Raw genomic sequence first — 8,781 nt, 5'->3', positions numbered from 1 at the left:
CCTGATATTCGTTACCTTGTCCAAATTATCCTCCATAATGTTCCAACATATTGGTACATCCAAATAAAAGAGGGTGGAACTTTGACATCTAGTGAATAGTGGTATTCGAAGGACGTGCTCTTCCATCTATATTTAGGGAATAATGTTAGACAAGGCCAACTTGAGACGACCACCTTCCACCCTCAGAAAGACTCGACCCAGCTAGGGTCCTTTCTGTCTCTATAGCATTCATCTTAAGCCTCTGAAAGTCTGGGTTTTAGTTTTCTATTATCCTTTATGTCTTTTATTGTGTAAGTCTCCTTTCAACATTAGTGAACTGCTTATAAAATTGGGGCCCAGCAAAGAGATTTTTAAGTGGTCACATTAGTCTATTTATATACCACTGCCTTTCATAGTGCATAGGACTCTGTATTTTGTGTTCTGAACTTTCATTTGGGGGGACTTCTACCTATCCTAAGCCACATTGTTCTCTATAATACCTACCAATGCACAATATGTTTCCTCTGATTTTGTTTTAATTTGATTTCCTCAGTGCTAATCTATACGTAACATTATTCTAGGAATTCTCTTATTTTTTCTTATTATGAAACCTGATATGTCTTCTGTTACTTCTGCATCACCAGTGAGTTCTTCCTTCCTGTTAAGAATTAGCTCCAAAGTTCTACATGTTACAACTTCTATCTTCTTGGAGAACAAAGTCTCATCAAGGCAATTGAAGAGCTTATCAAAGCCCTGTTTTCAGCAGAATGAGGCTTGCAGCAGATGTCTGGGTGGTTCAAGTTCCTTATCACAACCAGATCATGTTCCTGCACCTGTTTTATAATTTGTATGAGGAATGTGTTGTTCCCTTCCTCTAACTGCCCAGCCATCCACAGTCATGATATCCCATCTGTCTTCTTCCAGTTTACCCTTATCCAGATGTTCTCAGCTGTGTTTCCAAAATCAGGTTTATGAACTTTCTTCTGTAAGAAACTTCTTGAAAGACAATGATATTCTCCAATCATTTCTATTATGTATATTTTTCTCGTAAATGTTTAATGTCACTTTCATTGCTGCTTATGGTATTGGTGATTCTTACAGACACATGTGTATCAATTTATGGTGAAATCTTTAGCTATGTTATTACTCTCTGCAATAGTATGTAGTTACTCATAATCATAAGTGCCAATCATGACTTTCTTATTTACTTTTCCCTCTGACAGCTAACAAATTCTCCCTCCTCTAAGAAGAAAGCCATACCATAACAGTAATTCTTGATCATATCAAAATTTTACAGTGTTCTTTGGGGACATTTCTTTTCTATCCCCTCAATTTTCACTTTTTAGAGGTCTTTTCTAACAGGTTGCTGAGACTTCTGTTTAAATATGTTCTTTTCAGGCAATTGCTCAATGAGTCAGAATGAATGAAGTTTATAAAATCTTAAGAAAAATCATTCTCATCTAAATCATTGTTCAACTTGTTTGACAGAGAGCATACACATTTAAATGGGGAGAAAACCATCCAATTCTCCTCATGACTCTAAGTAACTAATTCTGAGAGGACAAATTGCATTATACAGATCAAGCAGGAATTTCTAAATAAAAAATATTTTCATTGTTTTTATCTATCCCTCTTTTTTCTTACCATTTTGGTATATGGTTTATGAGTAACAACATCTTTGCACAAGCTCTTCACAGATGTTAATGATCCAGAATGATGAAATTTGACTGTAATCTCTTCTCATAACTTGTTCATGTCATTCCAGAATTTACTTTGAAATGTTCTAGTTCAATAATTGCTTATATAACACAAAGTGATTTGTAGAGTTCTGCTTGGGTTATTTGTATGTTTCTTAAACAATATTCAAAAGAAAAATAAAAAAATAACTTTTCTGTTATACTCATAATCCCTCTAATCTTGTGACATAGCAGTAAGAGTGGATGTTTTAAAATGAGAACACTGGTGATATCCAGATCAAGGGGATTGTTCACTTTCAAAGAGAAGAATATTCGTGGTGACCAATGTCTGCCCCCCCAAAAGTCATGGTGACAAGTAGATAACAGGGAAATCAGGAGTCCAAGTAGAACACCTTAGTCATCCAAGTGACTGTTCTCACATGGAGCCAATGCATAAGCAAAGAGCAACAGAAAATAGCAAAGTGTAGAGAACAGAAATAATGTAAACACAACTAGCTCATAATGAATAAATTCCAGAAAAAGAATCAAAAGCAGCAACACAAAGGTAAGAAATGTAACCATAGAAGACAGAAAGGCTGTAAGAGAAGTAAAAAAATAAAAGAAATGTAAGACTACAAAAATATCAAGGAGGGGCAACAAAGCCATAGTAGCTTAAAACTGAAAACATAATACTTTTTTAATCTTAATGGTCCCTTAATAGCCCAAGATAGTAATAAATAGAGCAAATCAAGACATGCAGTGCCAATGAAGGAAGGGCAAGTATCCAGTATTCCAAGCCACAGTGCCCCACAAGATATAGTATACCTTAGCTAGGTTCAGAAGAGCTCCAATGGTTCTAGAAATTCATTCTATGAGACAAGGCCAAGTAATAGTAGGTTCCAAGCAGAAGTGATGTCATAGTTGCAAGAATTCCGTTCACTTACTGAATGACCCCAAGCAGCAAGTGAGAGCTGAAGGGACAGGGCCTACTCCTATCTAAAAAGGGCTAGTCAAGAGCTTCCTGTTCTCAAAGCAGGAAAACAGCTTCAAAAGGGAATATAAGAAAGGAGTCAAGGGATGGACAACTAGGTGTGAGCATTAGACAAACACCCAGATAAAGAATACATTCCTAGAGTTTTTCTTCTATGTTCACTAGCAACAAGATAACCCAGGCATCTGCTTGCAAACTCTTACCTACAGGTGATACAAAAGTTGCTTCAGACTTGGTCTGTATAAACTGAGAATTTAAAATAAGGTAAATGAAAATAAGTTATGATGAATCAACTGAGTCTGAAGATAATTTTAAAAAGGCAGAAAAGGAATAGATTGGGTCAAAGAAAAACAACGAATTAGGACCTAAGACTGAGCCAGTGACCAAACTCTACAACTAGTGAAGATGTGTTATAGGGGGTTTTTTACATAACTTTTTTTCTGGTTACGTCAACAACTCTTCCATATGATTTAGTTAATAGAAATATGAAAACTGATGAAATTTATAATAATTACTCATAAGCAAATTATCTATAAAAAAAGTCACTATCTGTTTAATGTTCCAGTTAAGAAACCAGATAAGATATAGTTTGTATCACGCACAAAAAAAAGGGTAAATGAAAGTACTTCTGTTTTTTGTAAGGTATCACTCCTCCCTGCAACAAAATACAAAAATCTTCCAAGCTAACACAACACTACGCAGTCATCCGTTGGTGATCCAGAAACCTAAGAACAATAAGGTGAGAAAAGTACTCAAGACTACTTTTGCTAATTAAATCTCTTAGTCAAGAAATTAAAATGAACTTTTGGTGGACTTGCACTTGCAGGGATAGAAGGCAAAACTCAAAGTTTTAGTCTTCCAGGACCAAAACCTTGGGAAACAATCCTGACCCATTTTGAGCCAAGTCCCTTCAAAGCTGTAGCCAAACGGTGAATGCTAACCATATTAAAACCAGCTTTGGAAAAGTCTTCAGAAAGTCTTTTTTCATCTGAATATCTCAGGATATTTTATTCCATAAGGTTGGATTAAAATTATCTTGAAAGGCCATCACACACAGGCACTTGGCAAGCAAATAAAATCACCTGTTAACCAAGATGATGTCATCTTAGTCCTCAAATGATTTCTACAAGTAATTTTTCAAACACAATGCCCAGCACAGAAAAAGCAACTAAACAGACAACACAAATACAAAGATACAGGACAAACTACAAAATATCAACAGAAACAAAGAGAAAACAAAAAGGCAGAAAAGAAATTGAGAAATTGGAACTAACAGGAACATACTATAAAATAAGTAGGTTTTCTACTATAAAAAAAATAAGTGACGAGTTTGAAATTTTCGGCAGGAATATATTTAATAGCAGACTAAACATAACTGAAAAAAGAATTACTACATTTAGAGACATATCAGAAAAAAATCTATAATTTAATATCAAGATAAAAGGATAAAAACTATCTAAAAAGATGGTAAAAGACATTGAATACACTGAAAGTTGTCTAATAAATGTTTAATTGGAGTCTCTGGTGATTAGTTTTAAGTGTCAACCTGGTTATGTTACCATATCCAGTTACTCAATCAAGCACTAGTGTAGGTATTACTATAAATGTATTTTTTAAATATGGTAGACATGTTAATCAGTTGACAGTAAGTAAAAAAATAGTATTGTCAATAATGTGGGTGGACCTCGATCAATCAGTTGAGAGGCCTTAAATCAAAACTAAGCCTGCTCTGCAGAAGAAAATCTGTCTCAAGACTGCATTATTAATTCTTACCTTAGAGTTGCCAGCCTGCCAGCCTACCCTATGGACTTCAGCTATGACAACTCCCACAACTGCATGAGCCGATTCCTTGAAATAAATCTTTCTTTTTGTCTGTCTCACTTTCTTTCTGTGTGTGTGTGTGTGTGTGTGTGTGTGTGTGTGTGTGTGTATGTACACCTATATATATGTGGATATTTAATTAGCATTAATTTTGGCTATGTAAAGCAATAATAATAACAGTGGAATTTAAAGTATATTTTGAAGGAGAAAGAAATATACAAAAAATATGACAAAGGTTACATATATGATAAATGGAGTATAAGTGGTCTAAGATTCTTGTATAATTTAGAAGAGTAAGTTTGGACCAACATTGAACTCTGATAAGTCAAGAAGACTTGTAATTTCTAGAAGCAATTACTAAAAGAATAGAAAACAAGTGTAGACTTCCAACTTTATAAGGTAAAGGTGAGAAATTGAGTTATGTTTAAAAAAATATATTCAATTCAAGTGAAAGAAAAAGAATAAAATGAGAGAAAAGGCAGGATAAAAAAGCTGCATAGGCAGATGGTAGATTTCAACTCAAATATATAAGCAAGTGGATTAAATGTAACTGGATTAAAAAGCTTTTATTGAAAGACAACACCTGTTAGCTTAGATTAAGAAAAATATAAAATTATACTTTTTAAAAGAGACATCTAAAGCATAAAGATACAGAAATACTTAAAGTAAAATATATAACAAGATATACCACACAAACAAGAACCAAAAGAAAGCTTGTGTAGCATATAAGTACCACACAAAGTTAAACTTAAGAAAAAAGACACTGCTAGAGACAAAAGTTTTTATTGATATGATAAAATGTTCTGTTCACCAGGAAGATATAACAATTCTAAATCATATACATCTAATAACATAACCCCAAAATAAAACAAAAGGCAGCAGAAATGCAAGTATATTGGTTAATTCACAATCATATTAGTGAATCTTAATATACTTCTCTCGGTATTTGAAAGAAGCAGCAGGAAAAAAAATCAATAAGAATATAGCAAGTTCGAAGAACATGATGATCAAACCTGAATTAGTGGATAATATAGAATGACCAAAATCAGTAACTGCAGAATGCACTTCCTTTTCAAAAATATCTGAAATAGCTTTGGAGAAACAATATAAGAGACCAGAAAGACCATTTCAACAAATTTAAAAGAATCAAAACCTCAAAGTACATTCTCTAAGCACAATGTAATTATGTTAGAGATTGATAAGAAAAAGATACTCCAAAAATATTAAAATAAGGTTTAATACAAGAAATATAGGTCTAATTAACCAATGAGTCAAAGAAGTGATCAAAAGATAATTGAAATTTTTTTTGAATTCATGGATAACACAGCTAGTCTATATCCAAACTCATGGGACTCAGAAGAGACAGAATTCAGAAGGAAAGTCTATATCCAAACCCATGGGACTCAGAAGAGACAGAATTCAGAAGGAAAATACATATGCTTAAATCCTATATTAGAAAACCCTGAAAATTAATAACCTAAGCTTTCAGATCCATAGATAGAAGAAGAAAAGTAAATTAAGTAAAAAGCAAAAAGAAAGAAATAACAAAGAAGGCCATAAATTATTGTAGCAGAAAACAAATCAATAAATGAGAAGGACAGAAAAGCCTAATTTGTAAACACGTTGAGACACTGACTGATTAAGGGGGGAGGGGATCACAGAGGATATCAGAAAAGAAGAGAAAGATGCTACAGACGCTGAAAGTGATAATAGGAAAAAACAAACACAAAAAATTTTGAAAATTTAGGTGAAATTGACCAATTATTAGAAAAACACAACTTAGAAAACTGACATAAGAATAAATGGAATTTAGAACATTCCCATAGAAAAACAACAATAACAACAACTTCAAGCCTAGGAAGCCGAGGTGGCTTCAACAGCAAGTTATTCTAAATATTTAAGAAAGAAATAACTCTCCTCTTACAAGAAATCTTCTGGACATCAGAAAAAGAGGATACACTTCAAATGACTTAAGGAGGTCAAGATAACCTTGGTCCCAAAACTGGACAAGAAAGAAAAATTACAGGCCAATGTCACTTATGAAGAGAGATTCAAATATTCTAAATAAAATATTAGCAAACTGAATCCAACCCAGCTATCCATAGAAATAATACAATACGACCAACTTTGATTTGCCCCAGGAATTCAAAGTTGTTTTAACATTAGAAAACCAATATAATTCAGTGCATTTACAGAAGATTATGATGATTTGCAGAGAAGCAGAGAAAGTACCTGTTAAAATTCAACAGCTTGTCAAGGTAAATATTAACAAATGACAAAAAAATCAAGTATTATATGTAATGGTGAAACGTTAAACATTTTGTTCTGAGATTGGGGGAGGACGAAGATCCTATTGTTATCTCTATTCAACATTATGCTAGAGATGTTAGCCAGCGAAGGAGGGCAAAGACAGAATAAAAGGCAAAAGGATTAGAAACCAAACTTTCATTATTCACAAATGATGTAAGCGTGCACAGAAAGTTCCACAAGTTTTTACTGATTATTAGGACTAATAAAGATAGAACAAGTTTAAAGGATTCCAAATCAATATACCAAAATCAACTGTGCTGACAGTGTTCTGCTTCTTTACCTGGGTAGTTGCCACATTTTCCTTTGCTTTGTAATAATTTGTCAAGCTGCACATTCACGTTTTGTGCATCTTTTTATTAACCCTAACCCGTTACTAAGACCTTAAAGATGTCATACTCTTCCTAATAGGATCTATCCACTTAGTAGAGAGCAAAAATTTTATGACACTGTACTCTGAAAAGTAGCAGGTACACCTATAGGAAAACATTTAAAACTTTCCTTAATGGATATCCTTGATGCTCACAATTTGGATTCATTCTTTTCTTATTTTAATGTTTAAGTTTTCCTTTAAGGCAACAGTTTCCTTCATATTAGTGACAATAGACCGGTAAAAGTATGCCCGAAGCTATTTATCCATCACAGCATATTACTTTCCCTCAGATATTTTCCCTTAAAATAGACTTTTACTTAACAATTCTATGAACCTAGCTTCTAACCAAAATGATCGGTATATATTACTTGGCACTTCACGCCCGGATCTGTACATTAGCCTTTCCCCCGAGGAAAGGGCCACTCAGAAGGAAGGAACGATTTGGTAAGCTTATCCAGTAAGTCGTTGTCGATAGAACTGAGATGTTCTCTTAAAGACGAAGTATAACCATTTCTTTTCATTCACGGATCAATAGATAAAAATAAGTCTGATATTTATGGCACAAACAAGTACTATTTCATTCACTTATTGCTGGTTGCATTGAACATTGTTAAAATCCGTTGGAAGCTCAAAGAGCCATTAGCAGAGGGTGGCAGTCACAGCATCCCCGTCACTGGGCCTAAAAGCAGAATAGAAAAGCAATATCAGACCTCATGTAGGGCTACAGTTCAGGACTCTGGCACACCTCCCAGGTTCCTAGGCTGCCTGCTTCCTTTTACAAAAACATCATGTGCTTTAAATGCCTGAACCACTTTTCATCTAAAAAATACCATCCACCACTGCACCGTTATTGTAATAACCTATATTATATGTTCATTAGACATTAAAAATACAAACACTGACATTTTTTGCCTTACCTGTTATGGCACAAGAAAGCATAAATGAGTCTGTCAGGTAACAAAAGGATTTTGTTAAACATCCCAAATTAATCTGTTATTATTCTGCCTGTCAGGGAAAAAAAATCAGAAAACACAAATTCATATCATTTTCTATTAACCAACTAAAAATAGAGGATAAAATGTAATTCCACTAGAAAAATGAATAAGTACTTGAAAACCATCACATTCTATAAAGGTCTAGCTTTTGGAAACTGTAACCCTGTCATTAAATTATTTCCCCAAATCCATTCACACAGTCATGTGCTGAGTCTAAGAGGAGGAGGAAAGATCATTTTTTTCCCCAAATTTGGTATCCAGCTTTCTAAAAAAAGACAAAGGCACATTTTATCATCCTGGAAAAAGTGACTTCAGTGAAGCAGATAAAGTGTCTAATAAGGCCTAATTATCTCATGTTGTGATTCTTTTTAAATCACTTTTAACCTCAGGAAGAATTTTAATTATCTTGTATAATAAAGTCTTTCCTTATTTCACCCCCTCTAGGAGAAAAGGCACTTTAAACCTTATTTTTGTCAAAAGATAAGAGCAGTATTAAGTTTAAATTGATGTCATTATGAAGTATTCGATATCAGGATTACAAATTTCAACTTTAGTAATTATTTGATTGGTCACAAAAAGAGTATCATTTCACCACTAACTCCTAGAAAGAGGCCATCACCGCTCTCAGTGTGCATGTGA

General features: G+C 33.8%; 1 long non-coding RNA gene across 1 annotated transcript; it reads left to right on the top strand.

Moving 5' to 3' along the window:
* Window positions 1-2,633: 2,633 nt before the first annotated feature.
* LOC115279065 lies at window positions 2,634-4,492 on the top strand. The gene is made up of 3 exons (XR_003903180.1): window positions 2,634-2,910; window positions 3,289-3,385; window positions 4,425-4,492. It is a non-coding gene; the product is annotated as an uncharacterized LOC115279065 (long non-coding RNA).
* Window positions 4,493-8,781: the final 4,289 nt, after the last annotated feature.

This window comes from Suricata suricatta, chromosome 15 (genome assembly GCF_006229205.1).
Source record: "Suricata suricatta isolate VVHF042 chromosome 15, meerkat_22Aug2017_6uvM2_HiC, whole genome shotgun sequence".
NCBI classification, from domain to species: domain Eukaryota; kingdom Metazoa; phylum Chordata; class Mammalia; order Carnivora; family Herpestidae; genus Suricata; species Suricata suricatta.
The sequence above is the reverse complement of the archived record's forward strand: the minus strand, read 5'-3'. Positions and strand labels throughout refer to the sequence as shown.